Source organism: Choloepus didactylus, chromosome 11, assembly GCF_015220235.1.
Source record: "Choloepus didactylus isolate mChoDid1 chromosome 11, mChoDid1.pri, whole genome shotgun sequence".
Lineage (NCBI taxonomy): Eukaryota > Metazoa > Chordata > Mammalia > Pilosa > Megalonychidae > Choloepus > Choloepus didactylus.
The window spans coordinates 60946902-60969970 of record NC_051317.1 but is presented as its reverse complement, the minus strand read 5'-3'; the positions used below and the strand labels follow the sequence as shown (position 1 = coordinate 60969970).

Genomic DNA, 23069 nt, shown 5'->3' with positions numbered 1-23069 from the left:
AAATAACCATTATCCAATCATCCAGGAACAGCTATATGGCTAGCATTAAAATATGTATTTCTTTCCTCTTTTTCCTCTTTATATTTCAACATAGTTGGAATCATTCTGAACAGATAATTTTGTATTTTTTCACTGAATCTCATGTAATAACCTTTTTCTCTATCATTAAGATCCTAAGAAATATTTTATGTTCTGCATCATAAACCATTATGTAAATGTTACACAATATTTTTCAATATACCATTATTGGTTATGTAGGTTATTTCCTATTATTCACCATTATAAATCACACTGTGTTGGGTATCTTTGTGTACAAATTGTTTTCCTGATTTTGGATCAGTTCTTTCAGAAATATTTTTACAAGTGAGTTTTGGGTCAAAAGTATGCATTTCTGAGGCTCTCACTGTGTATTGTTCTGAAAAGCAGAAGCAGTTCTTACTTCCCATGAGGTCAATGAGAGTCTCTCTGACCATAATATTATGATGTGGCCATAAAGACAGAGTGGATCTACTTTTAACCAGGTATTTAAAGGTACGTGCCCAATTGTCCTTGGAGGAATTTTTAATTTCAATTCCCAGGTTTAAATTGGTATCAATCTTCCATCAATTTTAATACTGAGGAAGAGAAAAATGAGTAGTTTGTTTTTTTTATTTAATAAAATTTTGATTTTTAACAGAGTTAGCTTTAGATTTACAAAAAATTTCCAAAGATAGTACATACAGTTTTCATATAGCTGGCACCCAGTTTCCCCTATTGTTAACATCTTATATTATAGTATATTTCTCATAATTAAGGAGCCAATACTGATAGATTACTATCAGCTAAACTTCATACTTTATTTGGATTTCACTAGCTTTTCCTCTAAGTTCCTTTTTCTGTCCCAAGATCCCCTGCAGGATACGACATTCCATTTAGCCCTCATTTCTCCTTGGCCTCGTCTGGTGTGGAACAGTTTGTCAGACTTCCCTTGTTTTTGATGACTGACAGCTTCAGGAGTGCTGGTCAGGTATTTTGTAGGATGTCCCTAAACTTGAGTATGTCTAATGTTTGTTTCATAATTCGTCTTCAGTTATGGGTTTGTGAGAGTGCCATTCTCATGCATTATTTTAAGAGCACATGCGTCAACAGAACTTAGCACAGTAGTGCTGACCCTGTTCACTTGGCTGAGGTGTGTGCCTTATTTCTCCACTATAAATCTACTTTCCCCCTTCCTTTCACTACTCTGTTCTATGGAACCAAGTCATAAATGCGGCCTGCACTAACCATGGGGTTGGGGTGGGGGGAGTTAAGTTCCACCTCCTGGAGAGAAGAGTATTTACATAAATTATTTGGAATTCTTTTGTACAGGAGGAGAAATCTTTTGTGTTTTAACCTTCTAAGTGTCACATAGAGATAACCTCTGGGAAATGTTTTTGAAACAACTGTCTCTTTTGTTGGTAAGAGAAACATATATATCAAATGTAGCAAATTATAGGGAATTATAGAAAAAGTATAAAAGAGAAAATAACCATTATCTTGGGGGATTTTGCTGAGGTCAGTAATTCTTGATCAAACCTTTGTGCTTTGCTGAACAATTAGTATCCGTTAGTCATTTGGAGAAGTCATGAATTATGTGTCAGGTTGGCAAATGCAATCAAGCCCACTCATTGCCAAAAACATTACCATCCTCAGGATGAAGGTCACTGAAAAGTTCTCAAATGGTGGGTCAACTGCAGCTGTCCTCCAGGGTGCTTCAGAAAGTTCTGTGCAACTCATCACACACTTTCCAGAATTGAGTAAATTATTTGTGCTATTTAGATTTTGACAAGATTGCTATGTTGTTTTCATGTATTCTATTATTAGGGATTTTTAATGTGCTGTTCCATTTGTGATTTTACTGTGACAAATTATTGGAAAGCATAAACATTTTAAAATGATAAATTAAAACAGGCTTATTTTTCCATGTTTAAATAGGGGCAGATTTAATGTTACAATCTCTTTGATCTTACTGAAAAGGTTGAGCTCATTGTCTACTTAATTCTGTTAAAAATATGTCTAATTAATCCAATTATCTTTATTTTCAATGTTTCTGAAACCATCAGAAAGTTTTTTAAGATGACGGATTGTACACTATGCTTCCTCTCCTTCCCAACAATAACAGAGAGTAGGAGAGGAACTTCTTAGGATATGGATTTTGAGCTACAGCTTAGAGTGTGCCCTTAGGTCAGATGAGGACAAGAAGAAAGTTGGCTGCACCTACTGGATCCCAGAGGTGCTTGGGACTTAGAGAGGCCAGATACAGGGATAATAGAGACTTGGAGCTAAAAACAGAATGCACCTTCTAACTCAGGCAGAACTATGGCAGTCAGACATCTGTCCCTTAAGCAGGAAACCTCAGTCGTCTTCTCTGCAGGAATTAAAGGGTCAAAGGAAAAAAGACCTTCGAAATCTGGCATTTGGGAAGTCCTCTAGCCGTAAGGAGCAGGTACCACATCCCCAGTCAAACATTCTAAAGCTCTGCATTCATATACATAGCGCCTTGCCACCTCTCATAAAGCTGGTGGATAAGCAAGGATGTCAGGATATTTTAGGAGAACCTTTAACATGAAATAGGGAAAAATTGACTTTGGAGAAAACACGTAATACAGGAATCAGAAAGGAATGCAACAAACAAGTAAACAAACCTCAACAGCTTTAGTGTCCTTAGAAATATTCTGGAATATATTGTGCCCATAAAACAAGAAGACAGTGTTGTAAAAAGGGACAACTAAAGAATAAAGAGTTCTCTGAAAAAAAAAAAAAAAAAAGAGTGATGAAATTTAAAAAGATAACTAGAAAAGTTGGAAAATAAAGTCAAAGCAATCTCTCAAAAAGTATATAAAAAGACTGAGTTGGAAAATATGGGAGAAAAAAAGAAAATGGAGGACTAATCCAGGAGATCCATCTAATAGAAGTTTCAGAAATAGAAAAGAAAGAAAATATTTTTCATAACTGAAGGGCTTAAAAACACAAGTCCCCAGAGTGAGAAGATCTACTGGGTGTCCAGCATGATGAATGAAAGAAAATCCACTCAAAGACACATAACTGTGAAATTTCCTAATAGCCTGGGTAAAGAGAGTATTCTAAACTTTTGGGGGAGTGTATAGAGGTCATCTAAAAAGGATTGTGCTTCAGAAGAATATCAGACTTCTTAATTTAAAAAATGAATGCTTAGAAAAAAAATAAAGCAAAATGAAACAAAAAAGATATGAGAGCCAGAAACCAGTGGCTCTAACCTGCAGGAGCTGTCAAGGGAAGTCCCCAGATGACATCCAGGCAGCCGGCCTCTTAGCAGCCAGTCCAGTTTGGAGCAGGGAGATGGAGAGTTACAGGGGATGTCTGCAAGAAATAAAGAAAACTCAATAGAATAGCCCCTGCCATGACGGAAATTTAAAAAAAAAAACAGATTGCAATAACAAGAAAGGCAATGCAATAAGGGGAAAAAAAGGTGTATTTATTAGGGTTCTCTAGGAAAACAGTACTGATGATATATATACACACACACACACGTATCTATATACACATATCTCCATAATGTAATATATGTAATATAAATATTATAACATTTTTTATAAGAATTGGCTAGTGTGACTACTGCGATGGGCAAGTCCAAATTCCTTAGAACAGTCTGCAGGCTGGGAAGTATGATGCAGGTTTTTCTATGATTCTGCAGGAGATGCTGGCTGGCTGAACTAGAGATGAAAGTTCTCCCTTCTCTTCCAGGTTCTCTTGACCTTCAGCTTCTTGTTTCCCATGACTTTCTCTCTATATCTGTCTGAGTTTCATTATGCTTATAAAGGACTCCAGTAATAGGATTGAGACCCATCCTGGGTTGCACCTTCACTGAAGTAACCTCATCTAAAGGTCCTACTTACAATGGGTTCACACATTTTCTTACAATGTTTTTCTGGGGTACGTATAGCTCCAAACCACCACAAAAAGTCAGTAGAAAGTCCAAGAAAAACAAAAGCTGTGCTAGTAAGGAAGTAAAAGCATAGCATACTGCTTGCCTTTACATTGGTCAACATTTACATATGGCATTGATGCTGGCCAGTAAGTTGTATTAATACATATTGGCTGAATATCAAGCCTGACATTACATGGTTTTCATAATATAAATACTCTAAATTGGTTTGACTGAAGTAATAATATTGGAAGAGTGGGAGGAAGGTGGTGTTAAGGGGCTAAATCCTCATCTGTTATATCAAGCACAGTGCTCCAGATAATGTCTAAAACTCAAAAAGAAATCGCAATGTGTTATTTAGAAATATGAAGATAACTTCTAGAAAAATGTGGTGAAACAGTCAAAAGCAGTTACCTCTGGGGAATGGGAGAAGTAGAGCAAAAGACTATTGTTCTTCATTCTGCAATGAATTTCACTTTTTAAACCATGTGCATATGGTACATTTCAAATTATTTTTAAAAATGAATTGTTGGCCATTTTTGCTGCCTGAACGCAGAGCAAGAGGCTGAGAGAGTCAGAGACGCTATCTGCTTCCATCTGTCATGTAGACCCTGTTGGAGCTGCCGCCGCTATGGGTGATCTGGAGGGTCTTGTATACCAGGCGCCGCTGGCTGAGCAGACTGAGCGATTCGATGAGATGGTGGAATCCATGAAGAAAGTAGCAGGGAGGGATGTGGAGTTGATAGGTGAAGAAAGAAACCTCCTATCCATTGCATATAAAAATATGATTGGAGCCAGAAGAGCCTCCTGGAGAATAATCAGCAGCATTGAACAGAAAGAAGAAAACAAGGGAGGAGAAGACAAACTAAAAATAATTCAGGGATATTGGCAAATGGTTGAGACTGAACTAGAGTTAATCTGTTGTGACATTCTGGATGTCCTGGACAAACATCTCATTCCAGCAGCTAACACCAGCAAGTCCAAGGTTTTCTATCATAAAATGAAAGGAGATTACCACAGGTATCTGGCTGAATTTGCCACAGGAAATGGCAGGAAGGAGACTGTGGAGAACAGCCTAGTGGCTTATAAAGCTGCTAGTGATACTGCAATGACAGAACTTCCACCAACGCATCTTATTCGCTTGGGTCTTGCTCTCAATTTTTCTGTATTCTAGTATGACATTCTTAATTCCTCTGACCATGCCTGCAGGTTGGCAAAAGCAGCTTTTAATGATGCAGTTGCAGAATTGGATACCCTGAGTGAAGAAAGCTGTAAGGACTCTACACTTATCATGCAGTTGTTACGTGATAATCTGACACTATGGGCTTCAGACATGCAAGGTGATGGTGAAGAGCAGAATAAAGAAGTGCTGCAGGATGTAGAAGGTGAAAATCGGTGAGACATAAAAGCCAACAAGAGAAACCATCTTTGACCACCCCACTCCTCCCCATCCCCACTCCTTTGAAATTCCCAGTTGCCATTGAGAACCATCACATCTGACTTTTACATTTGGTCTCAGAATTTAGGTTTCTGCCATGGTTTTTTGTTTGTTTGTTTTTTAAACAGTTTTCTAAAGTTCTTAAAGGCAAGAGTGAATTTCTGTGGCTCTTACTGGTCCCAGCTTTTAGGTTCTTTAAGACACTAACAGGACTGTATAGAGGCTTTTTCAGCATTACTGTATTGTCTACATGCCAGATGTGGCAAGATCATCATTAGAAATGGAAATTTGAGAGCCATTAGATTTCTAGGCTATGTCATCATCTAAGAGAGAGGTTAATCATATTTTGGAGGCATATGTGGTGGTAACATTTTTCGTTTTTCTAAATGTTCAAATCACATTTTATACTGATGTTGAAAATTAATTGGGTGCTAGCTTGATGGTTAAAGGTTGTTTAGGGAATTTATTACAGTGGTGTTCTAGTTTGCTAATGCTGCTGGAATGCAAAACACCAGAAATGGATCAGCTTTTATAAAGGGGATTTATTTGGTTACACAGTTACAGTCTTAAGGCCATAAAGTGTCCAAGGTAACACATCAGCAATCGGGTACCGTCACTGGAGGATGGCTAATGGTGTCTGGAAAACCTCAGTTAGCTGGGAAGGCACAAGGTCTGCTCCAAAGTTCTGGTTTCAAAATGGCTTTCTCCCAGGACGTTCCTCTCTAGGCTGCAGTTCCTCAAAAATGTCACTCTTAGTTGCACTTGGGATGTTTGTCCTCTCTCACCTTCTCTGGAGCAAGTCTGCTTTCGATGGCCATCTTCAAACTGCAGTTCCTCTCTCAGCTTCTGGGCATTCTTCAGAGTGTCCCTCTTGGCTGTGTCAGCTTGCTCCTTCTGTCTGATCTTACATAGTGCTCCAGTGATCTAATTCAGACCCACCCTGAATGGGCAGGCCAACACCTCCATGGAAATTATCCAATCAGAGTCATCACCCACAGTTGGGTGGGGTGCATCTCCACCGAAACACTCAAAGGTTTGCAATCTAATCAGCACTAAAACGCCTGCCCCACAAGATTTCATCAAAGAATATGGCGTTTTCTGGGGGACACAATACATTCAAACCAGCACAAATGGTTTTGCTGTAAAAAGTGGTTCAAACTCTGCTGAAATGTTGCTGAAATGTATGGTGCTGACAACAGTTCCACAATCCATGGCTGCTCATTCTTGCCTACTTTTACTCTCCCTCTGAAGCAGGTTAGCATTGAAGGTGGTGTGGAAAAGCCTGTGTGCATGTTCAATTCTTTGTTTCTTCTTTCCTGTCTTCCCTGCCCCTCCTTCACCCCCTCCTTCACTCGTTCAGCCTCTTTTGTTCAGTATGTGTAACTTGAAGCTAATTTGTACTACTGGATATCTGACTGGAGCCACAGTACAGAATCTGTATTGTTCTTACTGAAACACAGCATGGAATTAACATTAAACTTAAATAAAACAAACCTAAATTAAAATGCCAAAAAAAAAGATGAATTGTTATATGTAACAAGTGTTGGGGATTAGTCATATCCCTCACAAAAGGCATGTTCAGGTCCCAATCCCTGCTCCTGTGGGTGTGAACCATTTGTAAATAGGATCTTTGAATATGGTATTAGTTCTGGTATGCCCAAACTAAACGAGGATGAGTTTTAATCCAATATAGTTAAAGAATATTAGACTCATGGAGAGAAGCCATGGGATAAGCAAGAATCTGTAAGTCAACAGAACTGGAAGAGAAGGAAGGAGATGCCACCATGTGCATTGCCATGTGATGGAAAAGCCAAGGAGCTCCAAACATTGTTGGGCAGCCAGAACATACCAGCCATGGGAGGAAGCAAGCCTTCTAGTCTCTGAAACTGTGAGCCAATAAATCCGTGTTGCTAAGCCAAACGATTATATTGTGTTTGTTTTAGCAGCTAGAAAACTAAACAGCAACCAAATGGAATGTATGAAACTCCATTAGTTTCTGGATTAGGAAACAAAGAAACAAACATAGCTATAATAGGCAATATGGAAATTTTGAACATGGAATTAATATTGGATAATATCGTGGAATTATTATTATTTTAAGTGTGGTAATGGAACTGTGGTCTTACAGGAAAAGTCTGTCTTCCTAAGATATGCATGCTTAAATATTTAAGACTGACTTGCCCCAATGTCTGCAAGTTGCCTTCAAATGTTCCAGCATGTGTGTATAGATCAAAGGTGGCAAAATAGTAATCTTTGTCCAGTCTAGGTCTGGGTATATGGGTGTTAATCATACTATTCTTTCCATTTTCTGTTCTTTTGAAAAATTTCCAAATAAAATGTCAGGAAAGGAAAAAAAAATCATTCATATCTACTCTTTTAAATCAACCTTTCCTCTGCAGTTTAACATTCAGGTACCACCTGCCATGTTGATGGAGACTCTGTTTGCAGTGGGCTGGTTTGGTGTGTAGTCTGTTCATATGCAAAACAGCATGTCATAAAGTGTTTGCAAGTTGTCTACACTCTGATGCTGAGGAAATAGTAAGAATGGTAGGAAAGCTGGACTCTAATGAGGAAAACAAATGTCTGGTCCATTCAGGCCTTTTTTTAAGAAAAACAAACCATGAAACTTCAGGGAGTGCTGAGACATTTCCTCTGCAATGTGGTCACTATATATTTTCTTCAGTTCTGAAGCTCATTTCCCTGTAATACCATGGACAAAATAGATCTTTTTGTCAAGTCCTAGCAAAGGAAATATAAGTCCTTCTCACTAGACCAAAGTTTTGCCCTACCAATTTCTTCCCTGAAGAATTTCCTTCTTCTGGAGGAAAGGAGAACACTTTCCCCACCATTTCATTTCTCCAAAGCTGGTGGCCTTGGAACGCTGGACTCTTAATGCTTAATTCTGGTGGTGTGTTTCAGGGAGATATTGATAAGCTCTGTATTTTCTGGGGATAGTGACCGGACTGCTGAAGGATGAGCACAATAGGACACAGACAAATGATTGAAGGAAATAGGAGTGTTTACACTGAAAAGAGAGGTCTTAATGGTGCAGGTGAATGTCATCTACTGTATTTAAATAGATACTATGTATGTATAGATCCAAAGGGCAGAACTAAGATGATACATCAAGAAGGATACAGGTTTTTAACTTCATATAGGGAAGAGGTTTCTAATAATTAAAACAGTTTACTAATAGGTGGACGACTGGAGAACTAGTCTCTCCTCACTGGAAGTGCATTTGTGGACATGGATAAGTGGACTTGAGGAGGCAGTTCCAGCATCAGCTGGAAAATTGAACCCTTGGAGAGTCTTGCGATGTTCAATGTCAGAGACGGCATTTGCCTTTGCCCAATTCCTTTTGCTGAAAACCTGCTCCCAAGCCTTCGTTCAATGTCCTTAGAATTCTGTGTTTCAAGCCACCAACAGAGGAGGAAAATCACCTTGGTGACCATAGCAACAGCCCTGTCTGGCTGCTGTGCTCCTGCCTCACGCCAGCATCAGGGTGTAAGGAGATGGGCCAGGCCGCGCACTTCACAGCACAGGAGGGCGTTGCATCCTCACAGCGGAGGATTGTTTCCGGTTTGAAAATGATGACCTGCTGGGGCATCATGAAAAACACTGCTTGTGTCGTGACTAAATCGGCCCTAATGGCTTTCTGCTCCCCATGGGAGAAAGTGCTTTCACTTCTGTGAAGCCATTTCTCTGTCATTGTTCTCTCTAATAGCGTGTTTCTTAGGCTTCCAATGTGCCAGCAGTTTTTTCCCCTTTTAGTTGGACTCCTCGCTTTCCGGTGAAACAAGGCAAGCATTGCTGCATACATACAGAGACAAAAATAAAAAAGGCAAGGACATAGAAATTCTGAGAAGCAGAAGACATTTCTGATAGATTTTCAGGAAAAGGAGAAGTGGTCCCAAATGACCTCACATCTCTGACATCTCTCAGGTTGCTTAGGACTGAAAAAACCAATTTGTTGTGAAATAGTGACACATCCCAAAGTAATTTGGACAGAGCATGAAAATACAAATGCAGGCCTCCCCTCCCCCGCCCCGAGGAGCTGGGGGAAAATGCAGAGGTGTTGGGCTTCCTCACCTTGATGGTTGCTGATGTTCTCACAAACATTGAGGACTGGCGGTTTGATGTGCCGAGCCCTCTATCATGGGACTTGCCCTTGGGAAGATTGTTACTGCAAAGGGGAGGCTAGGCCTGCTTATAATTGTTCCTAAGAGTCTCCCCCTGAGTGCCTCTTTGTTGCTCAGATGTGGCCTTCTCTTTCTAGTTAACCCACCTTGGCAAGTGAACTCACTGCCCTTCCCCCTATGTGGGATCTGACACCCAGTGTAAACCTCCTTGGCAACACAGGTCACGACTCCTGGGAATGAATCTGGATCCGGCATCGTGGGATTGAGAACATGTTCTTGACCAAAAGGGGGATGTCAAATGAAACAAAATAAGGTTTCCATGGCTGAGAGATTCCAAATGAAGTTGAGAGGTCACTCTGGTGGGCACTCTTATGTACTATATAGGTAACTCTTTTTAGGTTTTAATGCATTTGAATAGCTAGAAGTAAATACCTGAAACTATCAAACTGCAACCCAGTAGCCTTGACTCTTGAAGACGATTGTATAGCAATGTAGCTTACAAGAGGTGACAGTGTGATTGTGAAAGCCTTGTGGATCACACTCCCTTTATCCAGTGTATGGATGGATGAGTAGAAAAATGGGAACAAAAAACTAAATGAAAAATAGGGTGGGAGTGGGGGAGATGATTTGGGTGTTCTTTTTTACTTCTATTTTTTATTCTGATTTTCCCTTTTTCTGGTACAAGGAAAATGTTCAAAAAATAGATTGGGGTGATGAATGCACAAGTATATGATGGTACTGTGAACAATTGATTGTACACTTTAGATGATTGTATGGTATGTGAATATATCTCAATAAAATTGAATTAAAAAAAAATTTTTTAAGGCTGTGCTGTCCATAAAGCTCTCATCCCCTGTCCCTGAGAGCAGTGTTAGTGAAAAGTTCTTGCTGAGCTTTTGGCTGCTACAGTATCTCTTAAGTGGTACTTCTTGATTTTGTTGAATTATCTGGGACTATGTAGTTCAAAGTGTGATGAACATTTATTTTATAATTTTTGAAAGTAATAGGCTCTGGAGGTTCTTTAGCCTTTGTGTCAGGCTAACTTCTTTCGTTTTCTTCTGGATGTGAAGTGATTTCACATGTATTTCGCATTTTAAATCCAAAATATTTATTGAATTAGGGTATCTTCTTGCTGGAATATTTTTTTAAGCTTTTTTTTCCTGTTAATTACCTTGATCTGCCAAGATGTGGACATCTCTGCAGACCTCAAATTGAAGAGGAAATTTCTCATAAGTGATAATCAACAGCTGTCATAGTTGAAACTTCTTTTGACTGAGCAGAACCAAGTATGTATTGGGGCCAGGACTGCATTTCCCCACACCTTAATGAAGGCCAGGCTGTTTCGGTAATTTTTTAATGTGTGTTACCTCATTCGGTTATTACCAAAGAACACATTGCAATACCCATTTTACAGATGAAGAAACTGAGGCCCAGAGAGACTATAACTGAGAAGTTAGGATTTAAGGGATGATTATAATTACTGAATCATTATATAGATTTTCTTTTTTACTTTCTGGTATATTAGAGTAAACAGAGGGAAATACCTGAAATCTCTGAACTGTAGGTCAAGATCCAGCTGCCTTGATTTGTGGTAATGATTGTACAGCCTTTATCTTGTGCCCTTATGATTGTAAAAACCTTGTAACTGACCATCACTTGTACCCATTTTATCTGGTTTTTCAACTTTAGGGTCTTATGATCACTGTCTTTAATGTTTATTAATGGAGTATCTTGAGTCAGCCCAAAACTAACCCACCCCAATTCCAAAGCTATCTTAATAAAAGAAGCTGAATCTAACCAAAATGGGCCCACCTGACCTGTGCTGTAGCTTAAAGTTTAACCTGTAAGTAACCTACATCTCATTGTAATACTAAAAACCATACTCATGGTTATGTTAAGGCCATGATTTTCCTTTATATGTTCTGTGGCTAAGCGTGTAATCCGTCTGCACATGCTCAATAATTAGATCACCTCTAATTACATCATCTGGGGCCATTTTGCTCATTATCCTAAAACCTGCTTATCTTTTGATACTATAAAACTATCAGAATTACTGCAGCTTGGGGAGGAGTCTTTTAGACTGATAGGCCACCTGATCTCCTTCTTCACGCCTAGCAATAAACTCTTTCTCCCTTTGAAACCCTGGTGTCTCAGAAATTGGTCATTTGGCACATCTGGCAAAGAACCTACCACTTTTGATTGGTATCAAGACCAAATTACTTGTGCAATCTACACAGCTTGCTAGTGCTGGGGTTGAGTGTTAAACTCAGACCTGTGTCCAAAGCCTGGCTTTTTCCACTGAAGAAAAACAAAACTGTGTTATAGATTCAGTTTCCAGTAGGAGAAGGAGGAGGCCAGTACTTGGCATCACAGTTGAACTAGAGACTGGAAATTAAGTCTTTTGAAGATTTCAGCATTAATTCATTTGGAGAATTCCCAGATCGGGAATTGGGCTTGATTCTTCCCGAGAGAAGAAGTGAAAACCACATCCCAGGACGAGGAGCTACCTGTAATGTGTTTGGAGCTTTGATTAGAAGCTTTAGCCATCACTTCAGCTCTAAGACCTTATCAAAAGGAAGAGAAATCTATCAATTCTGCCTTTCTCAGATTCTCCTCTAGTTAGTGTAGATCCAGCTGGCCCTACTTTAACTAAGGAAAGGCCTTCCCTTAGAGGATGAAGGATTCTCACCTTATCCCTGCTCACTAGTGAGACCACAAACTTCACAGTCAGGAGCAAGTTACTTTGGTTCATGAAGAGAATTTGAGTTGATTGTTCCAAAGATCTTGGGTATAGGCTGTGTAGGCCTATCTATCCCCCACTGCCCCCATTATCCCACCAGTAACTGAATCTGGAGCATGGTTTGGGGGTGTTTGAGTGTGTCCCATAAATGAGGCCCCAACTCCTGGATTTATCAACTCTGGGTCTGACAAATGCTCCTGGCCACTCTTAGTAGCCCCTTTCTTGTTTCCTTTTCCTCTCTATCCTTCCACCACCAAATCCTACCTCCTGTATCCAGGAGGCTTCTTCCTCCTCCTGCCCAGAATCTTAAAGATACTGATGTCTGGCAATTTTAGTTTTCTATTTGTGGGAGCCCCTCACCCCCTTGCACACATATGCCTCCTCTTGCTCCAGCCCTCAGGCAAACCCACTGAAAATCTTTATCTGAGAACAACTCTCTCCATTGCCTGCCTGCCCTCCACTTTCCTTCGCTGTTCGGCTGAAGCGCTGATGATTTCCTTCATTTTCCCAGAGGCCGAAGGTCAGAGCGTGGGCTCTTTCTCCCAGCCCAGCTCATGATCACTGCCACTTCCTGGGGCACCTCCCTCTGGGGTGGGTGAGAAGCTCCTCTCTGCCTAGTGCTGAGAAAGGCAAGTTTCACCAGTGTGGTAGGTGGTAGCTTTTAAAAATATGCCTGTGTGAATTTCTACAGAAACTCTTACTTCTGGCCCAGGCATCTTAGATGCCTTGGCTATCACAGTGGCTGTTTGGTAGCATTATTAGGCACTGACTATGTGTCAGATGCTCATCTAAGTACTTCACATTAGTTCATGTAATCCAAAGGACAGCTTTTAATAAATTAATTAAAAGTTATGTAACTCTGTGTCTTAGTTACCTGGGGCTGCCGTAACCAATCACCACAAACTGGGTGGCTGAAAACAATACAAATGCATTCTCTCACCTTGCAGAGGCCAGAAGTCTGGAGTCAAGGGGTTGGCAGGATTGGTTCCTTCTGGAGGCTTTGAGGAAGACACCGTTCTATTTTTCTTTCCTAACTTCTGGAAGCTCTGAGGGAAACACTGTTCCATGCTTCTTTCCTAACTTTGGTGGCCGTCCTTGGCATTCCTTGATTCATAGACAGATCTCTCCAATCTCCACTTCCAACTTCACATCATTTTCTTCTCTGGGTCTCTGTGGGTCCTTTTCTGTCTCTTATAATAACACTCTCATTGGATTTAGGGCCTACCTTAATCCAATATGATCTCACCTCAATCCTTATCCCAATTACAGCTGCAAAGACCCCTTTCCAAATCAGGTCACGTTCTGAAGTTCTGGATGGATATGAATACTGGGGGGACACAATTCAGCCCTCTAACTGATTCATATTTTTAGGTGGAGAAACTGAGGCCCAGAGAAGGTATTAATTGCAGCTAGGAGGTAAACTGAGGCAGCCAGACTCCCGAGTTCTCACTCTCACTCACTACTTTAGATTGCTTTTGTGGTGAATATGCTGTGATAAAATAGATCTACTGTGCCTTTATTGAGTACCTGCCACATGCTGAGGCCTCTGCTAGGCATTTTATGTACAGTGTTGCTAATAGTCATAACCCTCCAAGTTAAGATAGACTTCCTCCTGTTTTACAGGATGAGAAAACTGGGGCTTATTGCATTAAGTAATTTGAGCAAGAGTGTGAAGCTCATGTTGTTTCTATGACAACCCTGTCATAACATTTTGATCTTATATTATTTTAGAACCCATTTCATCAACTTCCCAATGAAGGGTATTTTTTCTGTGTCTTGGACTGTGAACGGCCAGCTAGTCACTGGGGTGTGGTCTCATGGGCATCTGGGTCACGTGAGACTTCTCTGAAAAGCGTCTGTAGTTTATGCTCCAGGGGCACTCGGGGTTGGGGTGGGGGTCCCTCGAGAAGTGGAACCTGACTTCCAATTCTGTGTGATCAGAGCCCCAGTCCCAGGCTGCTGTGGGGACATCCACACCCCTTCTGTTCTAGCCTCAGGACAGTGGCAGCTCCTTCACACAAGCCTTGTCCTGCCAAATCCACACCTGGTGATTCAGTTTAATTTTGGTGATTATTGAATTTTTTATGTGGAATTGCTTCTCTCTATCCTCCAAAATCTGTATGTGGTTTATTGATGTTCCCAAGTTGGCTCCAGGTTTACTTGCATATGAAAAATAACTTGTTATAGTGAGGTAAGCCATATTTTTGCAGTTTATTTTTCTTTCAAGCCAAGTCCTAAAATTTGACTCTGGTTGCAGCCTAGAGGCTGCATGATAAATAAGCGTATGGCTCGCTCTCCTTCGCTCGTCAGCCAGTCTCTAGAATTGAACAGTCCAACATTTTAGCCACTATCCACCTATGGCTATTTAAATTTAAGATAAAGTTTGACTAAATTAAAAATTCAGTTCCTCAGTTGCATCAGCCACCTTTCAAGTGCTTGATAGCCGCAGGTGCCTGGTGGCTATGAAATTGGACAGTACAGATAAAGAATGTCATCATTGCAGGAAATTGTGTTAGCACTGCTTCTAGGAGTTAGGAATGAGATCTTCTGTATTGTTATATCCCTAACACCTGCCTGGCAATGAATCAGAGAATGCCTCTTTGGCTTAAGCCTGGATCTCTTTAAGCCATATGAATTATTAGAGCTGCTAAGATTAGTTTGCAAAATCTTCATGAATCAGTGGCCATACCAGTCCTTCTCCCTTGCAGCTCCATAGAGGCCAGTCAGGCATCTCTGGGAATCATAGCAGAGGGTGGGGTGTACTTGGGGCAACCTCCCAGTGTTCTCAGCTTTCTTTATTCTGAGGCCTCTATCATCCCTTGCTTCCTACTGGCCTGTCATCCCAGCTACATGTTATATGAGGAAAAGTTGTTCTGCCTTTTGCAAACCAGCAACAGGAAAGTTATTAAGTCTGGGAGCCTGGCAGTCTTCATGACTGTGCTAAGCAGTGTGGTGATTATAGATGTTCAGTCTGCTTTCTTTGCCCTCAAAGAGCATTTGCCCTCATTGGCCTCTGTCTTTGGGATGGTGGCCAGACTCTCCATAATCCCCAGGGCATGGGTTTGACCCTCTCTGAAGACTGAGGTGGCAGCACTCTTCCTGAACAGCTAGGTGGAAGGCCCACCCTCTCCAAGTGGTTTGCTAATGCTGCCATTAAGCAAAATACCAGAAATGGATTGGCCTTAATAAAGCACTGGATCCACAGCACTTAGGAAAGTGCCAGCCACATGGGTACCAAGTGTAGTGGTGAACTGCTCTTTGGTACAGGACTGGAGGTCTGGCTCTAGACCCAGTTTTGCCAGAGGCCATCGGTGTGTTTTGCTACTTCTCTGGACATCTGTTTCTACATGAATGAAGTGCCAGTTTGAGTTTCCTAGGCTGCTCAAAGCAGACAACATGAAATGGGCTGGCTTAAACAATGAGAATTTATTAGCTTACAGTCTGAGGCCAGGGACATGTACAAAGCAAGGCATCATTAAGGCTATGCTTTCTTCCTGAAGACCAGTTGCCAGAAATCCTTGAGTCCTCTGCCACATGGCAAGGCATATGGTGGCATCTGTTTTTCTCTCCCTTCTCTTCTGGGTTTTGTTGTTTTCAGCTTCTAGTTTCCATGACATTCTCTCTCTCAATCCTCCCCCCCATCTACATTCCTTTTATAAAGGATTCCAGTAATAAGGTTAAGACCAATACTGAATCAGGTGGGTCACACCTTAACTGAAGTAGCATAATCAAATGGTCCTATTTATAATGGATGTACACCTCCAGGAACGGATTAGCTTTAAGAACTTGTTTTTTTGGGGGGTACATGCAACTTCAAACCACTACACTACACCCTCTGGACCCCCAAAAGACATGTTTTTCTATATGCAAAGTACGTTCATTCCATCACAATATCCCCAAAGCCTGAAGTCATTTTAGTAACAATACTTAGTACAAAGTCTCATCAAAATTGGTTATAGGTGTGGTCTGTCCTGGGGCACAGTTCCCCTCCATCTGTGGACCTGTGAAACCTAGAGAACAATAGAGAACAAGTTATCTGTTTCTAGTACACAATTGAGGGACAATCATAGGATAAATTCCAATTCCCGTAGGGAGAAATTAGCAGGAAAACAGGGTTCATGGGTCCCAAACAATTCAGAAACGCTGCAGGGCATACTCTGTTGGATTTCAAAGTCTGAGCATCATCTGTGGAACAATGTTTTGTTCTCCAGGCCTGATGAAGAGGCAGTCCCAATCCTTCCAAGGGCTTGCACAGCAGAATTTTCAAGCACTGGAATTGTGGCCAGGCTCTCCTGAACATTAGAGTACAGGTTCTACCCTCATCAAGCTTTGGGATGGTGGCCAGACTCTCCATAATCCCCAGGGCATGGGTTCCACCCTCTCTGAAGACTGAGGTGGCAGCACTCTTCCTGAACAACTAGGTGGAAGGCCCAGCCTCTCCAAGTGGTTTGCTAATGCTGCCATTAAGCAAAATACCAGAAATGGATTTGCCTTAATAACGGGGGTTTAGTTGGTTACAAAGTTACAGTCTAAAGGCCATGAAGTGTCCAAAGTAAGGCATTAACAATTGGGTACCTTCACTGAAGGATGGCCATTGGCATCCGGAAAACCTCTGTTAGCTTGGAAGGCACATGGCTGGCATCTGCTTGCTCCCAGGTGGCGTTTCAAAATGGCGTTCTCCAAAATGTTGCTCTTGGGGCATTTTGTTACTCTTAGCTGCTCTGAGGTCCTTCTGTCTGTGAATTCCTTTATATGACTCCAGTGATCCAGTTAACACCCACCCTGAATGGATGTTATCACACCTCCATGGAAATTATCCAATCAAGGTCTTGCCCACAGTTAACTGAGTCACATCCCCATGGAAACACTCAGTCAGTAGGTTCCAACCTAATCAACACTAATACATCTGCCACCACAAGACTGCATCAAAGGACATGGTGTTTTGGGAGACATAATACGTACATACCAGCACAGGCAGACTCACCCTTTGCAGACACCTGGGTGGGCCTGCTCTCTTGGCCCAGGAAGAAATCTTTTGTACAGACCTCAGCTTCCATGGTGTGATGGTTTGAAGCTTTGTACTTGAGAAATGATCATGTTCAGCCAAGATCAGCTAATCCATCCCTGTGGGTGTAGACTTATTTTAGGTGGGACCTTTTGATTAAGTTATTTCAGTTGAGATGTGACTCTTACTGGAGCCCTTTATAAGAGGATAAATGACAGAGAAGAGAGAGAGAAACACACAGAGAAGCTGAGAGAGAAAAGCCAGAAGCTGAGGGCAATGAAACCCCTGAGAGAAGGACCAGGAGATGCTGCCATGTGCCTTCCCATGTGACAGAGGAGTCTCAGATGGCCAGCAGCATTTCTTCAGGAAGAAAGTATCTTCCTGTTGATGCCTTGATTTGGACATTTTCCACAGCCTCAGAACTGTAAACTTGTAAGTTAATAAATCCCCATTGTAAAAGCCAAGCCATTTCCAGTCTATTGCATTTCATCAGCTTTGGCAGATTAAAACACATGGTTCTGCCCTGGAAGTGATTTTTCCTTCAGTCTGTCCCTTTTCTGTCCATTTTTGTCCAGACTAGCAGTGCTTCCATTCATACAGATCTCATAAAAGAACTTGTCAGTTTCACGCGTAGTTCACAGGAGTCCAAATCATCAGACAGTAGGACTTCCCGCATATCCTTTCTGAACAACTGCATTTCCAATCTTGACTTGCACTGAAATGGCTGACTGGGTCCATGTTCAGTTAAACCCTCACATGGAGCACTATTTTCTGGGGACTTACTTTCCATAATCTCAGAATTTTCCAAACCATCAATTTCTGGTTTCTTTGTGCCCAGGAGTTAAATTCCCAGCTTATCCCTTTCCTCTCACATTTTTCTGTAAGTTGAACTTTGCACATTTGGCTTGAAAATCTCCTCAGCTCATTGCTTTCAAATTTTGCCTTCCATCTAACATCAGAACTCATTTTTTGCTAAGTTCTCTGCCACATTAAAACAAGGATAGCCTTTCCTCCAGTTTCAAAAACACATTCATCATTTTCATTTAAGGCCTCATTAGAAGTGCCTTTAGCATTCATATTTCTGTGAACAGTCTCTTCAAAGCAATCTAGGCATTTTTTATCAAGTATATCACAAATCTTCCAGCCTCTACCCATTACCCAATTCCAAAGCCATTTCCACATTGTTGGTATTTGCAATAGCAGAGCCCCACTCTCCTGGTATGAAAATCTGTTTTAGTTTCCTAGGCTGTTCAAAGCAGATACCATGAAATGGCTTGGCTTAAACACTGGGAATTTATTAGCTTACAGTTTGAGGCCAGGAAAATGTCCAACTTGAGGCCTCATCAAGGCGATGCTTTTTTCCTGAAAACTGGCTGCCAGCAATCCTTGACTGCCACATGGCAAGGCACAAGGTGGTGTCTGCTGGCTCTTCCTTCTCTTTCAGGTTTCATTGCTTTCAGCTTCTTGATTACATGGCATTCCCTCTCTGTCTCTGTCTCTCTCTGTTTCTGTCTCTCTGTTTCTCTTTCTTCCCCACCCCCACCCCCAATTCTGTTTATGAAGAACTCCAATAATAGGATTAAGACCCATCCTGAATGAGGTGGGTCACACCTTAACTGAAGTGGCCTCATCAAAAGGTCCTGCTTGCAATGGGTTCAGACCCACAAGAATGGATTAGCTTTAAGAACATGTTTTTCTGGGGTACATAACAGCTTCAAACCACCATGGACTCGGAAAGCACTAAGCCTCTTTCAACCCAAAACTGCTTTTAGGGCTTTGCTATCCCCCTTTCTATTGTTGTATGTATATCCATCTTGTCTTCCTGTCTCAGTTGTAAAACATGAGGGAAGGGGTAAATATTCCATCAGCACAGGGCTGATCATGCAGTGATAGCCCATTTGTGTGATTTGGGGATGGGATTTTATCTCCTTTCTTATCTGTATGTAATGGGGAACAAATGGTATCTAGCCCAGAGAACTTTGCACTATAATGGGGTATCTTGGGTACTTCTTAATCCCAAATCAGTTTTTTTTTTTTTTTTTCTCCTGTTCTTGATTTCAGAATATGTTGAGCATGTTGTCTTTATCACCATGGGAAGAGATAGATTGATCTTATAATGTCTTGGCTTTCTAAATGAAAAAAAAAATTTCCTTCCGGGGAGACTGATGAGTTTGGGCAGCACTATTTTATTGCAGAACTCCAGGGAACACTGTTCACCTTTTCCCTATGTGGACAGTGCCCTCCTGCCTCCCACTGAGTTATGCAATACTGGGTGGGCCCTGAGTGCTAGAATTGATTTAGTAATTCTCCCTATGTCTTTTCAAGTATCTTCGGCTCTTTCCTTTCAGTCTGTTAGGTTTTATCTGTGGTTCATCCTAAAGCATTACTGTGTAAGTTAGGTGACTCTTCAAAGTTTCTAAGCCCTGTGATTCTAGAACACTTTATTCTCAAATTCTTTGTAAGATGTTACCAGTTTCCTATCAGACTTCAAATCACTGGCACAAACTGAAGTTCAGTGTCAGAGGTTCAAAGCCAACGACTCACACCAAGGGATCTCAGCTCTTTATCTCATCCCCATTATCTTGGTTTATCTGACAAGTAAGGAAGCATTTTGAAAAGTCTAATTCAGTGCGTCTTGGGAAATTCACCCACCTTAACACAGTTTTTCCATTGCCCAGTCCCTAACACTTGAAATGAACTAGTTGACATTATTTTGTGTCAAGTAACATTTCCTGTAAAGAATTAAGGATAGGCTTAAAATTAACTTATGGGGTAAAAAGTTTGGATAATGATTACTCTTGAGGGATGGTTTTGACTCTGAGGGGAAGTAGGGAGTTTCTGGGGTGCTGCAGTGTTCTCTTTCTCCATGTGGTTGTTTCCTTTCTGAAAGGTTAATGGGGCTTTACAGTTATGATTTGAACATATTTCTGTATGTTTATAATGCTTCAAAATAAAGTTTATTTAAAACATTTTTTAAAGTTAGCTTTGGGAAGTATTCACAGATATTTATAACTTAGTTAAAACAAGTAGGTGAGTTTATTTCCAAGAGTTAGCAGTGTGCTGAGAGTACTGGGTACCAGGAGGTAGAAGGGTAGATGACAGCAGAAGCAAATGGGGCCAGTTGGTCTTTTTTGAGGTTCAGCCTGGGACTTATTCTGCCCATGTTATACTGGGTGCAAGACACAGCCTCAAGTGAATTGGTCAGATGCACTTTTCCCTCAGTTCTATTCCCATTCTCCTTCAAGGGAGCAAAAGAGGGGAGCAAGTTGTACACAAGAACGGAATGAAGAGTTCTTTGGTTCAAACCCAGAACTGGTAACACAAGTTGCTTCTCTTGGGAAGTTAGCTTCAGGAAACAGGGATCCAGTCTTTCCTTTGGAAAGGAAACTGTAGATGATTTCTTCTAGCATGACCTGTCTCCGCTTAGATGAGAAGAGATCAATAAACCATGGCCACCTGTGTACCAGATGTACAAAGCTCTGTGCTTCTGTGTTGGGAGAGCAGACATGAAAAGCTCAGATGGGAGATTTTCTCAGCTCACCTTCCCCACAACCAGGGGGTATCTGTTTATCCCCCTCTTAACTGTTCCCTTTTTTAGGACACCCACTTTGAGTCCTAGGGTCAGTAGCCCTACTTGCAGGTGAGCAAGTCTCCTGCTTTCCTCTCAAGCCGGAGAGTCACCCAGCTCTCCCAGGTCTCCGTCTAGCTTCTGAGGAGTTTTTAGGCTGAATAGGTGATCTGGGTGCATGCTGGTAGGTGCCATAGAGACCAAGGCTTGTAGAGACAATGAATGCAAGTGGAAGTAGACTTTTAGCAAGATACTTATTTGGCCTGAGGTGTTCTCATTCTTGCTGCCCATAAAATAGTTATTGTGTTCTCAACTAGAGTCCTGTCTGTTTCTCATGTGCCTCCAGGGTCCAATGTTTGGGTCTGAGGAAATACTAATAGATCTTTCTTCTTCTTCTTCTTCTTTTTTTTTTTTTTTGGCTTTATTCAAAGACATCAGAATTGGGTTGATAGCAGTTACACAAAGGGCCTCCATCCTGGTCATCCCCAAGGAGTCCTTGACTTTTGTTTTGTTTCCGTGGAAGAAATGAGCTTCGTTAGCAACAGGCCCACATTCTCCCCATGCACCTGTTTGCTGTCTCCAAGTAGAAATGGAATCAAATTGCAGCATTGCATGGAGTCTCTATTTCCAGCTATTTTATCGCAGTTATTTTGACACCTCCCTCTGGACCCTGTTGGTTTTTCCTGTGTGGAAAGGTTTCTTCTGGAAAGATACTGAGAAAAAAAATATCATCACATAGGAAATTTAAGCCTAAAAGCAAATTTAAAGTTATATGTAACTGCTCTTGGAGTTGGTAGTTAAAATATTACCACCCTACATTTGTAAAACAGTTTGCATGGGGCTTTTATAACCTTCATCTTGTTTAATTCTCGTAACAGCCCTATAAAATAGTAGGTGTTTCCCCATTTTATAGATAAGAATATTGTGGCTCAAAAAGATTGTGTGATCTACTCAAGGTCACACAGATACTCTCCCAGTAAGGAGCTCTTTTTTTATATCCTTGTTATTAAAAGAGAATTTAAGGTCAGTAATCAAAATAAGAAGCCAATTGTCAGATTTTTATTAAGATCTGGTTATAGAGTTGGCTACAATAAGGCAGAACTTTTGGAAAGACACCCAAATAGAGGACTGTCCAGGAGAGAACAGCCGCCTCCTTTCATGAGCCCTTCTCGTCTCTTGACTGTGGGAGCTGCTCAGCTAGTCTTCAGACTCACCTGCAGATCAGGACAGCCCTAGATGGCTGAGGTATGGTGAAGGAAACTTGAACTTTGGAAGCCTTTCATGGACTCCCTAAGCTTCCAATGTTTCCAGGTTTAGTTATGCAAACTAAACATTCAGTGAACTGCTAATTCAACTCTGCAGATCCCAAAATCATAACATAAAATCAGACCTCTAGAAAGCACCTAATAACAGTAAGGCTGTGAGCCAGGTCCTGTTCCAAAAGCTTTATGCATATTGACTCATTTAATCTCCACAGCAACGCTGGATTATACCCATTTTTCAGTTAAGGAAACTGAAGCTTAGCAAGTAATTCACCCAGGATCACAGAACTAACAAATGGAAGAGCTAGGGTTTGAACGCAGTCTCATTCCAGGGTCTCGGCTCTTGACTGCTTCAATATAATGTCTCCCAAGTATGTTGTCTAAGACAAACCCTTTGTTTTTTAAATGCCTAACTGAGATCCTGAGATTTAGGTCCATCCTGGAAGATCACTAGCTAGTGAAGTTTTCTAAGCACCTCACAAGGGCACTAAGAAATTTTCCTAAAGGGATAAGAGTTGCAGGATATGCACTTCTAGACCTGACATCAGAAAGGAATTACTCATTGATCAGCATTCTCCCACGTATCATTTATTTTTAAAATGAGATTCTTCCCCTTTTCCTGGAAACTGACAGAGAGCTTTCCATTTTGTACCCCTGAAACTCAGTCTCAGATCAGGGACTCAGCATTATGCCTTCTTGTTTCCTTGAGAATAGAATGGTATTAACTGATCAAGTCAAACAGTCTTGAGAACATTAGTGGACTACACATATACAGGTTAATGCTTCAAAAATCTGTCAGTGGAGAATGGGGTATAGGTCCCAGCTCCACAAGAGAGGAACCAGGAAACATAGTTCTTAATTTGAGGCCCATAGATATCAAGGGATGTTTTTAGGGGGAGCCATGAATCCACAAAATTATATGCTACATTTTGGATATGTGTATTTATGTATACTTCTTTCCATAGAGTTTCAAAGGGACCCATGACCCCCAAACA

General features: G+C 41.1%; 1 protein-coding gene and 1 pseudogene across 1 annotated transcript in view; both read left to right on the top strand.

Moving 5' to 3' along the window:
* The window catches only part of ADAMTS12 (ADAM metallopeptidase with thrombospondin type 1 motif 12), a 459352-nt gene that overhangs the window by 158446 nt on the left and 277837 nt on the right, over positions 1-23069 (top strand). The window lies entirely within an intron of this gene.
* On the top strand, positions 4554-5321 carry LOC119506258 (annotated as a pseudogene).